At 41.4% G+C, this 16736-nt stretch overlaps 1 long non-coding RNA gene and 1 pseudogene across 1 annotated transcript in view; both read right to left on the bottom strand.

The window, feature by feature from the left end:
- Positions 1-9545: 9545 nt before the first annotated feature.
- LOC112409843 (uncharacterized) overlaps positions 9546-16736 on the bottom strand; it is a 69506-nt gene continuing 62315 nt past the window's right edge. Inside the window, exons 2-4 of the long non-coding RNA XR_003005241.1 lie at positions 16275-16383; positions 16019-16072; positions 9546-9671 (exon numbers count right to left, since the gene is read on the bottom strand). This is a non-coding gene — a long non-coding RNA (uncharacterized LOC112409843). The remainder of the gene's footprint in view (positions 9672-16018; positions 16073-16274; positions 16384-16736) is intronic.
- LOC112409836 (nucleolar protein 56 pseudogene) lies at positions 12621-13142 on the bottom strand (annotated as a pseudogene).

Genomic DNA, 16736 nt, shown 5'->3' with positions numbered 1-16736 from the left:
CTTCACCTGGGTGATCCAGGATCTGGGAGGACAGGATTGGGATCTGGGGAGGCTAATAGATCCAGCAGGTAAGATCCATGATTACTTGGTTGGGAAACGTTTTCTTAAAGGGCTGAAGACCAGCCGAGAAGCAGCCTCCTGACCTCATGGAAGGATCCACTTAAGAAACCCTAGTCTTGGTCTTCAGTTTACCGTTCATTAGCTTCACGGTTCTGGAAAGCTGCTTCCGCTTTCCGAGCTTCATCAGCAAAAATCACTTTCCTCAGCTGAAAAGAGAAGGCATTCACTGAGGAAATCCACGAGGGTTTGGTTGTCTTGTTGCTTTAACTGTGAGATAACTTTTGCTCTCTTTTAGGAGAGCTAGAATGTAGAGACAAATTCACACAGTGAAGAATACGTAGACATAGGGACCAGCACTTCTTACCCACGGACTTGACTTCTTGACCTTCCATCCCATGAAAACAAAGTTGGCTGAATTTTGTTTCTGGATTCAGAACCACAAGGATCCAGGCCCCAGGAGGAAGGCAGCATGTCCTGGTAAAGACCTCCTGATGGCCTTGCTTTCAGAAGCAGAAATCCTCGTCTGAACCCAATTCGGCATTTTTTATCCATGGGATTGTGCACAAATTACCCACTCTTCCTCTCCTGATCTCAGTTCACCTGTGTCGCTCGAGATGGTGGTGTTTTCTAACCTGCTGTAATAAGCAAAGAGTGTTATCATTAATAACAGCAGTGCTACCATCTCTCTGCACAAAACATAAAATGCAAAACAAAATGACATTGTGAATAGTAAACGCTTCATACAGCTGGCAAAGCTGCTGAGGGAACAGCGATTGCTCTGTAGCCCTCCCGTGGTACAGACCAGCATTCTCCTCAGCAAAGTGCGAATCTTTTAACACCCCTTTTACTCAGAGGCCTGTTGAGAGAATGACTTGTAATGTCTCAAGCACTATTAAATGTGTTTGACGTATTATTATACATAAAAGCAATGGTAATGATTATTAATGGGATATTCCTCATCTAAGAACAGGAAGACAGCCTCAATTTCTGCAGGAAAAGTATGCTAGAAATTGCAGGACAGTCTATCCCACGTGGGAATATGAAGAAATTGGCCTTGAATCCAAAAGTTTGTAAGGATTAAAAAAGAAAAAGCATGACTTTGCTTTCTTGAAAATGTATCCGATTGAATTTCCTTTCAAACGAGAACTGAAGGATTCCTTCATTTCGGTTAGAGCCTGGCTTCATAAATACCATCTCTGCACAGTATATTATGCACATCATTTATTCAGCAGATATCATAATATATTCAGGGCTGTTCTTAGGAAGAGCAATTGCAATAGTAGATAAAAATAGTGAGATGGTGACCGTAACTGTGTTTGTCTGGTACATAGAGTAAATAGGATTGTTAGCGATTGCTAAAGGCTTCGGGAAAAGTTAGGGAAACAAAGATAACTGTGCCAGATTCTGAGCCAACCAGTTGCAGAGGTTCAAGGAAGCTTGATTACTTTCTGCCATCGTGTACTTCTAAGCAGTCCTGGTGATGAGTTCCTCCTTCCTTATATTTTCTCATAAGAATAGTTGAATGTTATCCTAATTAGAAATCTGCTCAGATTTGGAAACAGGCTGGTGTTGCCTTCGCTCCCCATCCTTTTATCCTACCCTCTCTCTCTCTCTCTCTCTCTCTCTCTCCCACACACACACACACACACGCACACACACACACACACACACACACACTCACAGTAATGTTCAATGTCACAAAGAGTCAGAGGTCTCGGCTGGGCTCCCATCACTAGCTGGCCATATGGACGTGGGGTTCTCAGCCGCTCTGAATGTGCATTTTTCAATCTGCATTGGCAGGGACTGGATGGGAGTCTCTCCGAGCCTCCTTGTTTATATCCTGTACATTTCAGGGCTAACCTATATTGACCACTAAGGATACCAAGTCCTGGTCACATGCTGTCCATGCATTAACTCATTTAATCCTCATAGTACCCTGGGAGACAGGCAGCATTAACCTCTGCATGTGATGGATGAGGAAACCGAGGCACAGAGAATTTACTGAGTCGGCCCAAGGGCACATCAGGAGTTGGCCCAGCCAGAATTCCAACCTCAACCCCGTGGTTCCAAAGCACAGAGCAGAGAGCACTGAACAACCTCTACGAGGCACAGATCTGCAGTGAATGAGCCTTGATCAGACCCTCCAAGGCTGCGGCTTGTGCATATTCACTAACGTCTGTATGAATTCACGTGCCCAGCACGTGAGAATCGCAGAAGTGTCCTATTGTGTCATCAGGAGCCCTAAAGATTTTGGAAAGAGTGGACCTGGGGAGACAGAGCTGTGAATTTGGGGAAGAAGTCAGCACAAGAAAGGAGATTCCACTGATGCCAGGCAGAAGAGAGGTGGCCCGGGGTTGAAGAGGTCCCGAGGTTCCTAATGAAAGACAGGTTTGGAACAGGCCATGAAGGTATGGAACCAGAAAGAGGCAGGCCAGGTGGATGAGCGGTGGGGGGAAAGCACAGGGCAGGAAAGTAAGAGGCAGACATTCAGGCTATGACAGCGGTGGGGCTCAACTCAGGGCTCCTTCCTCCAAGGAAAGGAAGACAAGGAGGCTGTGATAGCCAACTGGAGCTCACTCTCCTGCTTTGTTTTGTTTTGAATCATGCTGGATGCCAGTGGCTTTGGAACGTCTGGTTGAGTTTTTGTACGAGGATTCTCAACTATGTAGATGGTAGGCAAGGCTGCAGGCCGAACCTGTCATGCTCACACTTACCAAATTCGACAAAAGCTCTCTAAATGGCACACAATTACCTTCTGGATGTGGACAACGTGGATTACTATCTAAGAACATAGCATCTAAATTATTAACAATGAACTCATCCTCCTATCCATTCTTCTTATCTTTTCTCCTGCAAACTCCCCGGAAGATGAATAGATGGATTGGTTAGAGTGTGTATCTCCCTGTGCACTGCCCCCACGTGTGTCTTTCCCTTTGGCTATTCCACGTGGGGACCAATGGGCCAGCCACACAGGAAGAGCCGGGGATGCGTGGGGAACGTGAACGCTCTGTGGGTCTAGAACTTGCTCTCCAGCCATTGTTTCTGCCTCATTAAGAAATTCCCTGTTTCTGCGCCCACCAATCATAGTTTTTGTGTTGTTTTCTGAAGCATTCTGACAGTTTCAAAACCAAGAAGCATGACTCAATCCTAGTGGGGACTCTGTGGATTCTCCTGAATGTAAAGAATGAAATTCCATATGTAGGAAGATTCTTGAATCTTTCTTCATCTACTCTGTTCACACACCTTCAGAACCAAGCTCCAGACTGAAGTATAACAGGTGCTAATGTGTGCCTTTTCATTTGCTTCTGCTTCCTGAGGGGTCAGATTCTCTAGCAGGGACTGGATGCCTTCCTATAGGAGTTCCCACTCAGCCCCCTTTATTCCTGCACCATCAGCTTCCTTATTGCCATGGACAAATGAGAAGGCTGAACTTTAGGGCTATTACAGAGTGAAAAAAATGTAGAAAGTGGTGAAGGGAAGAAAGAAAGAAAGAAACAAACAAACAAAGAAACAAAGAAAGAAAGAAGAAAGGAAGGAAGGAAGGAAAGAAGCGGGGAGGGAGGAAGGAAAAGATTCAGACAAAAGTGGATCTGATGAAGACCCTGAAAGGAAGCTTCTGGTTCAGTTTTCCCATCTATAAAATGGGGCAGTAAAAGGTAACTCAAATGCTGATTTGGAGAACTGCTTTATCCACTGCTTACACAGTGCAGGGGACAAGGCAGGTGTCCACAGATGTCAGTGGGATTTGAGCCTGGATCTTCTACAGGAGGAAGGGAGGGAAGTGCTGCTGGGTTGATAAAGGAAAAGGAATCAAGGGGTCAAAGTCTTCCTCAAGGAATCAGCCATCTGATTTCAAATCAAGTGTGTGTAGCTCAGCCTGTGGACTGCCTGGCAAGGCCAAACCTCACCAGATCCTCAGCTGTGCTCTCCTTCCTTCTTGCCTTCTTACCCCACCCCCTCCCTTGTCCACTTTCTAGGAAATAGGAGGAAGAATGGAGAGAAATCTGAGTGTCAAGAGACCTGGGTTTCAATTTTCCTCCTTGTTTCCTTCTGTGTGAGCTTGGAAAAGTCTCTTGAACTCTCTGAGATTCAGTTTCTTCCTGCATAAAAGAAATTGGACTAAATTATTTTAAGATTTTTAAGTCTTAGCATCTCCCCTCTCCCCCCCTCTCCTTATTCACTTCCTCCTGTTGTCACCTACTATCCAAGAAGCTCCAAGAACACAAGAGGAAGACACACTCAGAGAGAACACCAGAGCTGGATTTCTCCCCAGGATTCTCCAGATAGATGTAGGGCCATACCTCTCAGCCGGTGCTGAGGGATTCTGAGAGTCTATGTGTCTGGAGTACAAAAAATCTGGTTAGCATCCTGCCCTGGAGAGAGTCTGCAACCCAGACTGTCCCCATGGAAACACCCACAGCAGGAGCCATGACTGATGCCTCCCACTGCCCACCTCTGGGCGCCCTCCTCCCTGCTACTCCTAATCGAGGTACAAACAGAGCCTGGGAACAGGGTTTACAGATAAGGGAGGGGAAAAATGAGACCTAGAAAAAGTGGGAAGCGAGAAAAGGGAGGAAACAGAAGATGGAGAGAGAGCAGGAGTCAGGAAAAGAGAAGCAAAGCAGAAAGAGATGGAGGCAGGGAAGCAACAGAAAGACAAAGAAATGGAAAACAAATGGGAAACAGGAGAAAATTAGGAGACGGGACACGCTTAAGACTAAACGTTATAACCCCTGCCCTTTGCTGTTTGGATCTTCAAGTTTATAATTTTTACTAACATAAACTGAAGCTGACTGTACAGTTACAAGTCACCACATCTCCGCACTTCCCTTACTCAGTCCTGGCAGACACCCTGCGGGGAAGACTGATACTTGTCACCGTCATCAGGAGGACATTGGGTCTTAGACAAGATCATTTTCCTGAAGCTGCTTGAGAGGTGAGTCCAGCACCAGGCCCGCCTGATTCCAGAGTCCAGGACTGTCCACTGGGCTGGGATGCCTGTCTCCAAGTTCAACCCTGTTTTCACCCAAAGAATCTCAGACACACACTGAAGTCCAAAGCATGGAAATCTGTTAGAACAAGTGAGGGAAACAGTTTTCAACCTGAACCACACATGCCAATTGACCTGGGGGCCAGGACCCAGTGCCCAGAATGTTTCCTTTTTTTTTTTTAACTTCAGGCTAGAAAAGTCAGTTTCTGCTGGAAAGTTATACCTAAGGTGCAGATGTGACTGCAATTAATGTATTTGTTGGTTCCTTAATTCATCATTTGACTGCTAATACATGACCAGGTGGAGTGTGCAAGCTCTGGGGATTATACCATATTAAATCAGGACAAATTCTGCCCTTCAGGAGCTTACCATGTAGTGAGAGACTTTACATATATGTTTAAATGTCTCTTAAGAGTTTTAAAAGGAAATTCAAAAAGGAAAAATGCCAGCAACCTGCAGGATCTGGATAAGAGTATATATAAGCTTTAGTACTAGTCTGGCCTCTTTTACAGACCAGCTTGGAGGTCAAATCACCCTTTCAGATCCTCAGTTTTCTCACCTATAAAATGGAGCAAATAAGAGCTGTATCATCAGTTGCTATACAAAGTCAAGGTGATACATCAGAGCACTTGACTGCCTGAGTCGATTTTTTATCAGGGAACCAAAAACTACACGTCCCAGTTACATTCCAAACAAGGAATTTTTTTTCCATTTCTGACTTGATACTATTTCCTTATCTCTTTTATTTTTCTTCTATTCTTAATAAGTTTAATCAAAGGGACAGTGAACTGGAAAGGGAAAACATGTCAAAATGCCAAGAATTCTGAAAATATAACTTTCCAAATCGTGCAGCTTGGTGCTGGCAAGATGACAAGGGCCCTACAACCCAGTGCAAACACAGAGCTGCAAAATCACGCAGCTCGCGCGTGCAGTATATGTATGTTACATGCCAAGTGCTAAGCAAGTGCTTTTAAACAAATGACAAATACGATAAGACGCTTGGAGGATAAGGCCAAGTGAGTGTGAGGGTTTTCTAGATTCCGACGTGGACATGTGCTCATCTCATCCCCGTCTGCCAGCCAGTACCACACCAGGGACCCCACCTAGCAGGGACCCCCTCCCTGTCAACCTGTGTCCAGTGGGCGCCCACACACAGGCACACACCATCAGGAAAACGCAACTCCATTTCAGATGTTAAGTGTTTGGGCTAGAGAATCTCGGACAGCACATTTTCTCCCAATCAACTTCATAAATGTAACTAATAATTTCATTCGCCTCATGACAAAGCCACTGCTTGTGCCAACAGCAACTTAAATGGAACGGGTCATAAAAATTCCCTCGTCTGCCGATGCTGGATGCCATCGTTAAAAAAGAGAAAGGTTGACAAAGTGAAAGGGAAAATGCTGTGATGCTTTTATGTGAAGAGTACATTTAAAAATAACCAACTAACTGTCTGCACTTTTCGGGGTCCTGACGTTTCAAAACGCGTTTAGATTGATACAGACTGAGGCTGAAGTTCTCGTGCTGAGTAAACAGTCAAGTGTTCTTAATAGGAATTGCAGTTTCTCGACATCTGTTAGGGAAAAGGGAATGGCGAAACAACAATTTAGAGTGAGATTGGTTTTGTTAAATGCATTTAAATTCCAAGATTAGTGGTGTTCTTTCTTTTTCAATTAGCATATACTTGTAGAAAGGTTACAGCTGAAAGGACTGGGGGGGAGGTCGGGTGGGGTTTTTTTCCTCACTGAGAGGGCACTCCAAAGCATAGTAAAGCTAAAATAAGAAGAGAACAGTAGACTTAAAAGAACTTAAAACCGGTGCCAGATCGAGACGGCAGATCTTGAAGGAGAAAGCATTCGGAAAAAAAAAATATTAAAATAAAAAAAAGTTGAATCCGGATTGGATGCTCCTGTCCTCTGGGTAGAGAAATCATAAATTGCTTTGAGAAAATATAGAGATGTGTATTTTCCTAGCCAGTTACTGAGTGAAATTTGCATGACTTCCCAAATATATGCCACGGTTCTGTTTGAGTGTGTAAAGAGCTGTAACTAGCTCAGTTTTTTTTTTTTTTTTTTTTTGATAGAAACATAAACAGAGACAAAAAATGTAGGGAATGTTTTACCTGTTTTACTGCCATTAAATAAACCTCATCTGCTACCAAGCTGTTTTGGGTGACATTTGTTAAATAAATACATTTTGTGGGAGACTGGAGCACTAAAGGAAAGAGACGTGCATGCAGTGTTCTCGGATAAATTGTTTGCTTCTCAGCACCCTTACCCCTGCCCTGGGGGCAGAACGAGGTGGTAAATTCAGATTTATAGTTTCCCATAGGTATTTTAGGTCTAAACTTACACAGCTACAACCAAAATCTCATGTTATTGTTAGTAAAGTTTCTTTTAACTCTCTCTCTGCCTCTTCCCCCATTTTTCTGGCTTTGTGACTTTCACCATCTCTTTTTCCCTCCGCAAAACATCTCTATTCAGTAGTTGTGTTTATCTTTAATTAGGGACAAATTTGATATTTCTTTTATACTTCTACATGCTTTTATTCTTTAATCTATTAGTGTGTATATTTTGTGCATGGCTTCAACCTTAAAATATTGTTAGATGGTCATGATTCTTTATATATATATATATATATATACACACACACACACACACATATCTTATTTATATATAGAGTTATATATATATATAAAATATTTGTTTAATGTAAAGCCAGTCCTACCATTTCTAGTTTAAAACCTAATAAGTAGATAAGGCTGTTCTCTAGAGTATTTCTGTGGATACTCTAAAACGCACCAGGATGGATTATGATTTCTGATGATTTCCTGTGTAAGGTCTCTGCAAGTTTTCAGCAATTATAATTGGAGAAATGAACAGGGAAGAAGTTCTGAATATACACACTGTTATTGCATTGGCTGGGCAGTCAGGCAAAGGTCTTCATGGTCCCCAACAAACAGGGAATCCATGTGATGATAACTAAAAAGTTATATGGTTCTAGAACATTCTACAACGAGACTTTGGGCAACAGGATGCCTTTGTAGGCAAGGTTCCTCTGACTTTTCAGCTTGCTTCCTCTGAGAAATTGCATATGCTGATTCTTTTCAATTATCTGTCAATTTTCAACATGAAAATAGAAACATGCATGTCATCACTTTGGTACTCACCAACTGATCTCCTCCAAGCACCCAGACCGTAAGTGAATGCCGTTCAATATGTTCTTTTCCCTTTTTTAAGTGGAGTTAATATTACTGAACAGATTTTGGTCAGCTTCCAGGAACCCAGTGTGTAGAGGCAGAATTTTATTTTAGAAGCACAAGTAGGTTTGAAAAATGTGAACTTAACCCAACTATTTCTTTGTTTCATCTTTCTTGCTAGACATATTTTTTCTAAAATAAATTTCTTCATCTAAACACACAAGCGCACACACACAATTTTGGCCAAATTATGATTACTGCTTAGAATGTTTTTAATTATTTTACATGCTTATAATACAAAAATGATAAAGTAAGAAGGAAAAATGGTCCAAAACAATAACCAATAATAAATACTTTGGCATGATTTATTTGCATTGTCTTCTGTGCATGTACATTTTATAGAGTTGAGTTCACTGCATTTTGCTCTTAATCTCATCAATAAATATTTCATTATATTGCTAAAATTTCCTCATTTATATACTCTAATATTTATACATAATACTTTAGCTAATCTTTGGCCTGTTTGGGGGTATTTTGTAGTTTCCCTTTTTTTCTTCATAATTGCAGTAATGCTTAAATAAAACAATTCATAGAAAATGGCTATGTTGGATTACTTTCTTAGAATGGATTCCTGGAAATAGAATTACAAGGTCAAAGGGTACCAGCATATTTAATGTTCCTGATGCATATTGGCAAATTGCCTTTCATAAAAATTATACCAATTTACCCTCCTGCAACAAGCATATAAGAGTGCTTGTCTCACAGCATCTCCTCTGTTGCAAGGTTTTTACAAATGTCTGCAAATTAGAAAGATGACCAAAAAATGGTAACTTTTGCCTGAAATAATTTTTAAACGTACATCAAGCAATAGGTTCATTTAAAAAATATTTTAATTCATCAAGAAATTTCAAAGCTTACCTCCAGAATGTTTTCTGATCAATGAATGCCACAAAATTGTGATACATTATCATACATAGTAGACTATGTTGTTAGAAAAGCTATTTTTTCTTTCAAAATGAATCAGAGTTAATTTACACTGTGTTAGCTTCAGGTGTACATCAAAGTGATTCAGTTATCTATCTATCTATCTGTAGATAGTCTCTGTACCCCGACACCAAATTAAATCTTAGAGACACTTTTGGGTGAAGTAGACAAGAATAGTTTTATTGCTTTGCCAAGCAAAGTGGACCACAGCAGGCTAACACCCTCAAAACTGTGTGTCCCAACCTGGAGGGGGTAGTGAGGAGTTTTATAGTAATGGTTCAGAAAGGGCGTGATCAGCTCGTGGACAATCTTCTGATTGGTTGGTGGTGAGGTAAGTGGGAGTCAGCATCTTCAACCTTCTGGTTCCCAGTGGTCTGTGGTTCAGTGCTTGTGGGCAGCAGACAGTTAACTTCTCCCACCTGGTTCGGGTTTCAGTACCTGCAAAACAGCTCAAGATACTGTTATGCATATCCCTTGAGGGGGAAACAGGACTCTGCCCCAAGCCTGCGCAATTGTTTCTTGACTGTCCTTCCCTTGTCTCCAATACCCTCCCTTCTCTAATTAGCATCTGTTTAAACCTGCCCCTTGGAACTCCGGGAAGGTCATGGAGGCTAAATGAAGACTATTTCCTATAATCAAGAAATGAGGAACACAGAAAGGCTTTTGTGCCCAGGAGCCCCACAGGGTCCTGCTCGGTATCAATATCTATCTGTCTATGTATCTATCTATCTATGTATCTATCTATCATCTATCTATATATTTTTTTCAGATTCTTCTTTTCCTTTATAGGTTATTACAAGTTGCTGAAGTCTTTCTAGTCCAGGGAAAATTTCATGGAAACAAGGGTGATACTAGATTTTTGCATAAAATTTAAGTCAGTTTGCACTAGATTCTAAACGTGATTGAATTAGTGCATCTTCAAGGACTTCATATTATTGGGCTTGGTACTATGCCAAAGGGAGAAGGTGGATGGTGCACTTGGTATTTGGACAGACACTCTGAGTTCAAGAACAGAAGAGATGTTTGGGAACCTGGTTTCAAATGGTTTCTCTTTTTGAGATTTTGCCATGAGAGCCATAGAGAATACTCGACTGAACAACCAGGAGAGGCAGCGAGAAAACCGCTCAAAGGGGCAAAAACAACAACACAACGAGAACAACAAAAGAAAAACCTCCTCGCACCAAAAGATTTGTCAAAGACCACCCAAAGGTCTTCGAAAAACACCTTTGTGTTCTGTTCTATTAGGGTCAAGAAGGAAAGATTCGGTGAATAAATGCTGCTTTTGTGTAAATGTGTGTTATTCCCCTAGGCTACTGTGTTTTCCAAACTAATGAAGTCCACCCTGTTCCTTGATGTTTTCTGCTGGACATTCAACTTTCTGGCTAAGCAAGAGTTGACATACAGCCATCCTAAAAGATCTCCAAACAGCTCTAATAACTGAAGGTGGACTTTTGTGGTCAGGGGCAAGATTGATCCCTCTTTGAACAAATTCAACATACAGATTAGCACCTAAAGTGTCTGCATTTATATGACTCTATTTATTGCGACTTCACTGACAATTTTCAGCAGTAGTGAACGGGCGTTCCTGCGTCACTGATTATTTAAAACCAAAAAAGGCAGGGCAAACACAAGAAAGAAAAGGCAAGAAATCCAAGTACCACCAACTCAAAGGAGCATACCCCTCCCTCCCCAAATCCTCAATTCCCTTAACTGTCAGATTTTTAAAACTGAGCACACCCTTCTGAGAGGGTGGCATTTTTCCTTGTAAGAGTATTCCTTCCAGTGATCCATTCCTGGCTTAATGAAATGTTCCCTAAATTAAATCTACCCTTTCTGAAAGGTTACTCCCCAAACAAAATGAACAGGAAAATGCCTCTAGTCCATATAAATGTCATCCTGCCCTCCAGTAAATCTGTTTTAATCACTACTTTTAAGGAAGCAGCCCAATTGAATAAGAGGGAAACTCAATTACTCTGTATACCAAGACGACTGTCAGAGGGGGTCACAAACAGTGTCTTTCAGAGGAGCCTTCCTCTTGAGAGATGCAAGGCACACTTTGTTCTGCAAATGATTTGTCCTTTTCCTTTGCTGAGCGACAGCTCCACCTCCCACCGGCAAAGAGACGGGAAGAGAATGGATATCAAAGGAGGGATCACTGTGCCAATGCTATTTCCTGTACGTTTTCTCACCAGTTCTTTAACACAAGATTTTTAGTGAACACTTTTCCCTTCTGTTGACAGAAATGGAAATGGGGTCCCAGAGGGGTAGAGTTCACCTTCAAGGTCACCAGGCCAGAAAGGGAAGGGGTGAGTCTTGCACCCAGTTCTGTGCAATTCCAAAGATTTTACTCCAGCTAAGAGGCACCAACTCTGTTTTCCACTGAGCTTTATAAGCCCATTTAAAAGAAATAGTCAGTGTGGGAGGATGAATCAGTCAAATGACTCTTCATAAAAGAGTTGGGTAAAACCTGCCTCCCTGACACTTAGAAGCAAGTTCGTCAGCAGAATTCCTGGTGTCTGCAGATTGCTAGTGAACCCACAGACCTGGAAGGCAGGCTGAACCCAGGACCAAGGCTTGCCGACCCCAGACCAATATTTAAAGGTCAACCCAATAGGGCTAAAAATGACCACTCCAGAGAACTTTGGGTGGGAAATGACAAACAGCAGATACCTCTTGACACGGATTCCAAATAAGCTTGTGCCTTGCGTTGGGTTTCGGCAAAGGCGTTCATATGCTTTGCAAAACTAATGTGCAGAGGCAGGCCTTCAGTGCTTATGTTTTTTGGAATTAAGTTGAATGACTGTGCCTTGCTCTCTAAAATGTGTAAATGTGTAAATTATGCTACAACAGATTGCCAATGCAAGTTGAAGAAATGAAAAATATGGTGTACTCTCACGGTAAGGGTGCAGGGGTGTGGCTTGCTGCCTGATGTTAAAGGCAGCCTCCAAACTCTCCATCCTTGGGGATTCTGGAAAGGATTATTAGAAAGGAGTCGTGAAATGAGAAGTAGCTAGATGGCTTTTTCAAGGGCCCAGTTGCATCTGAACACAATCTCTTTTACTGGCACAAAAGAAGTTATGTAAATTATGTGTTATATAAGTTCTGTTTCCAAATCGTGTTTAATTTCCCCAGTTCACCATATACTAATAGAAATACCCAGAGTCACATGCCAAATCTTGATCCCTAAGATGCTCAAGAATTAAAAAGATAGGGAAACGCCCCCACCACTTCATTAACTCCAGCGGTGTGTGTGTGTGTGTGTGTGTGTGTGTTCTAGCTACTCATTTTTTTTTTTTACTCGTGAATTTGTTTTTATTTTTATTGGGCTATAGGGGATGGGTTGGGAAATATCTCTGTAAGTTATGCGCTACTAGGGAAATGTCCATTCTAATTTTCCTGGGACAGTTTTCGGAGCTTTTTCTTTTTCTTGGAGCTGTTGTTCTTGCTGGCAGCAGCCTCTTCAGGTCCACTGCTGAGAGGCTCCTCCTTGGAAGAGAATTTCCTCTTTTTCTTGGGAATCCTCTTGTTTCCTGACTCTTCAGGGTCACTATCTGGTTCCTCTTTGGGGAAAGATTTCTTCCTCTTGGTAAGACTTCCACTGCCAGCTGTCTCTTCAAGATCGCTAACCAGCTCCTCCTTGGAGAAAGATTTCTTTTTGGGGGGTTTGGAGGAGACAGATGGGTCTTCCATTCCATTCTCCTGAGGAGCCTCCTGGGGTTTTTGCTTTTTCTTCGTTTTGGGTCTTTCACTTGTCTCCTCACATTCCTCTGGGGTACTACTGCTGTTTTCTGAAGACACCAGGGCAATCGCAGCCAGTCTTTTCTTTTCCTTCTTCAAGCGTTTCTTCTCCTGTTTCTTCCTAGTAATCTCAGCAGTCACTTCCTCTGCCTGAACCATTGCCGCCTTCATGACATCCAGATTCTTTCGTGGAATCTCTCCAGTCTCATAGAAGGACAGCCGCTCCTCAACTTGTTCTCGAAGCTTCTCGCCAAATACACAGGTAGGTACCTCAGAGAAGCAATCAATTCGTGAGACAATACTGCCTTTGTTTGCCAGGTATCAGGAGATGTGGCCTTTGTTCTTGGCAGCTGCTAGACCAATGAAGGTAGAGTGGAAAATGAGTCTATATTTTGGGGTGCTACCCTTTGTCTTCAGGGCTCTGGAAAGTTAGTCCCTGTGCTGGGCCCAGGGAATCACTCAGACACCAGGACTGGCCATAGTTACTCATTTTAATGTTGTCTGAGTTTATTGTGATGCGGAGACTAATCCCATCTATGGAAATGCCATGAAACCACACAATAGCCCCTTTCTTCAAGGAAATGAAAGGAAACACTCACACGCTCCAACATTTTATAGGTTGAGAAGGAAGAGTGAATGCTCATCATTTCTGCAGCCTGAGACTCTCTCATGAAATGAAGAAATGTGAAAATTGTGTTGGGTCCATAATAACGCTGTGAGCCATCAGGGCCAAAGATGTTCCCTGTGACTAATGAGTCATATTGCTAAAAGATACCTAGAGTCCAATCTGTCCTTGGAAAACTAAAAACACCAGCGACTTCCCAAGATCATACATGGACTCTGATAGAATATGCCCTAAACTCCTACTAACCCCTTGTCTCCTGTTCTCCGTGGTACGTTATTGCTTGGAGAGTCAACACAATTATCTTGCAAATTAAGCCAGACTGTATTTCTTTAGCTTCCAAAAATGTTTCAAGAATTAGATATGACTCCTGTTTTCAACGAAATGGATAATGAACGTTGCAAATTTCCCTAAAGGTCATAAGTTGCACAATGAAAAGGAAGAGATTTAGATACTACATTTATAGGTAGGTCCTTACAGCTTTGTCAAGAGGCAGAAACATGTTTCTATAGAAACTCGTTGACACATGCAGCCAATTTAATTGGGAAGGAGATCTGGGATAGGAATGCTGAAAATAGTGATGTCTAATTGTGGACAAAGGTTTCAGCGGTGTTAAGGAAGCTTCCAGATTTGCGATTTTCAGTCTCTTGTTCCTCCCTCCCTTCCTGTTCTATTGTTCCCTCTCATTTCCTTTCATCTGCCATCATGAGAAAGAGACAAGATGCTGGAGGTGACAGCTCAGAATTGGCAGTGCCCTGAAGATTTTTTTCCCCTTCTAGTCCTAATATGGAGTACTGACTATATTACAAAGTGTAATGATGGATTCATGAAATTAACCCACACTTCTGGTTAAAGTCACAAAATAGTGGGACCCGACAGAGAAGAGGGACAAGCACGTCTGCATGTTTGTATCTGTTACCTCGGACCTTGCATGAGATTGGAGATTTGGATCTGAATGTTCCATTAATTTCTCACAGATATCAAAAAAGCCCTGGTATCCCAACGATTATGTCAGAAAATAGTATTGCCTTGTTTACATGTAAGATTCCTGGGTTTGTGCAGGAATTCTACGAGCTGAGCTAGAGATCAGCCCTTAAGGAAGCCCATAAGGAAGATCTCGGACATCTGAGAATCAAGGTCTACCATTCAGTACTATTCTTGCCCATCCCAGCCAGCTGTTTGTAAGCAAGGATTAGTGATGCTTCAAGGCACTGGAAATTATCTAGAGTCTCCAAGAGGATTTGATCTTAAGCTACCATCACTTACACATAAATATAATTATTATATGAAAATACTTTGTCTCCAGATCTGTTAAGCAGTTATTCTGTGAGTTTCTTGAGACCAAAGAGTATACTTTTTATCTTTATCCCTGCTTTAAAATTTTTATATTCTCATCACCTAGCACATTACCTATCATTTAGCAGGCATTTAACAAATATTAGGTAAATAAATGGATGAAACAAAAAGTCACTCAATTAGAAAGAGCCTAGTTTTTCTAGAACTCAAGTGCTTTGGACCTCTGGTTATTTGAAACAGTTCTCTGCTCTGTTTCTATTTTATTTGTTAATGAATTTTCTATCTGCAGCTCCCAAATATGGTTTAGTTCACTCTGTCTTCAATATAAATATCCAAATTAAATCTCAAGGGAATGTTATGAAAATTAATATATGCATTGAGAAGTATGTCCTGTAAATTCTTTTCATATTTTACTTTGATTGAAGGTAGACAATTATAAATAACTCTTAGAAATAATTTTGATAAGCTCTGGGGCTTACATCTGTGTCGAGAAGTCATCGTAGACCTTTTCATATATATTATTTAATCACTCATAGCTCTGCATATAATGTCCACTCTATTCTACCTCCTGACATCTTACTCCAGAATGAAGGACCATTTCCAAGGTCATTCAGAGAATGGTGGAACTGGAATTTGAATCCATGTGTGTCATTCTTTGCAACCGTACATCAGCATAAAAAATGAAGTATTCTTTTTAAAATAACTCAAGATTCTGGAGGATCAATCATGAGTGCACCATATTTACCCAGATGCTCCATCAAAGAATGCCATTTATCAGGAAACTACTTCACAAGAACTTTAACAATTTAGCTTCTTGAGTGATTGATTTCAGAGTTGACTCTCATTAGATTCTTGCAGGCTATGTTTAGCAAAATGGATTATGTAATCCATTTTTTGAACTGAATTTTTATTATCAGATATATTTTCTAGTCAACTAGTCATGATTGAACTTTTTGATGGCTCCAACTTCAAAGCTACATCTTACATAATTTTAAAATCTGGCACTAAAAATATGTTGAGAAACATAAATTAGCATTTCTGGGGGAAGAATGATGTGTATTATTCAAGTTTTCTCTGGAAGAGTGGTGAAGTGTAGGAACTAATGTAGTGTGATCGCTCTAGCACTTACCAATGTATGATTGTAAACGTGTCGGTTCATCTCTTTAAGCCTTGGTTTTCTCATCTGTAAATTGGGGAAAATAAAAGCATACATCTTTTCAAAAGGCTTTTGAATTGGCATGACGGCACAGAGGAAATGGCTCTGAAAAAGATTTGTGAAACTCTAAAGTAAATGTAAGCTCTGGAAAGAATTCATGATGCTATTTTGACCAGTAGAACTTACTAAAGAACCAGTCACCAGAACTCACTAAAGAATTGATGCATACCTGTCAGTAATTTTGAAGGCGTTGATCAAGATGATTATTACCACTGGTAGATCATTTGTTATAAATCTATTGTTTTCAATCGTGGAGTCCACCGGTTTTCACTCTCAACCTTGAAAAGTTAAAGAATCTTTATTGAAAAATATTATAGTTATTAACATCATCGTAATTATCTTATAGTCATTAAGACACTCATAATTATATTCTCATTCTGTCTTCTGTTTAAAACACAGCCTATGTGGGAGAGGGTCCCGTGATGCCTTTGCAACCGTCAGGCATGTACCATCCCAGCCTGGCACACTTCCAGAGAGGGTAATTGCATTCTGCTCACCAAAAACTCCCTGTAGTTTTCCCCAGAGAAGGGCTCCCTCATTTCCTGCTCAAAACCAGCTGTGCTGTGGGGCTGGCAAACAGCTGCCATGTGGCTACCCAGAGGTGGCCGTGTTTCAACACGGACCAGAACAA

Source organism: Neophocaena asiaeorientalis, unplaced genomic scaffold, assembly GCF_003031525.2.
Source record: "Neophocaena asiaeorientalis asiaeorientalis breed wild unplaced genomic scaffold, Neophocaena_asiaeorientalis_V1.1 scaffold476, whole genome shotgun sequence".
NCBI lineage: Eukaryota > Metazoa > Chordata > Mammalia > Artiodactyla > Phocoenidae > Neophocaena > Neophocaena asiaeorientalis.
This window is presented reverse-complemented; position numbering and strand designations above follow the sequence as displayed.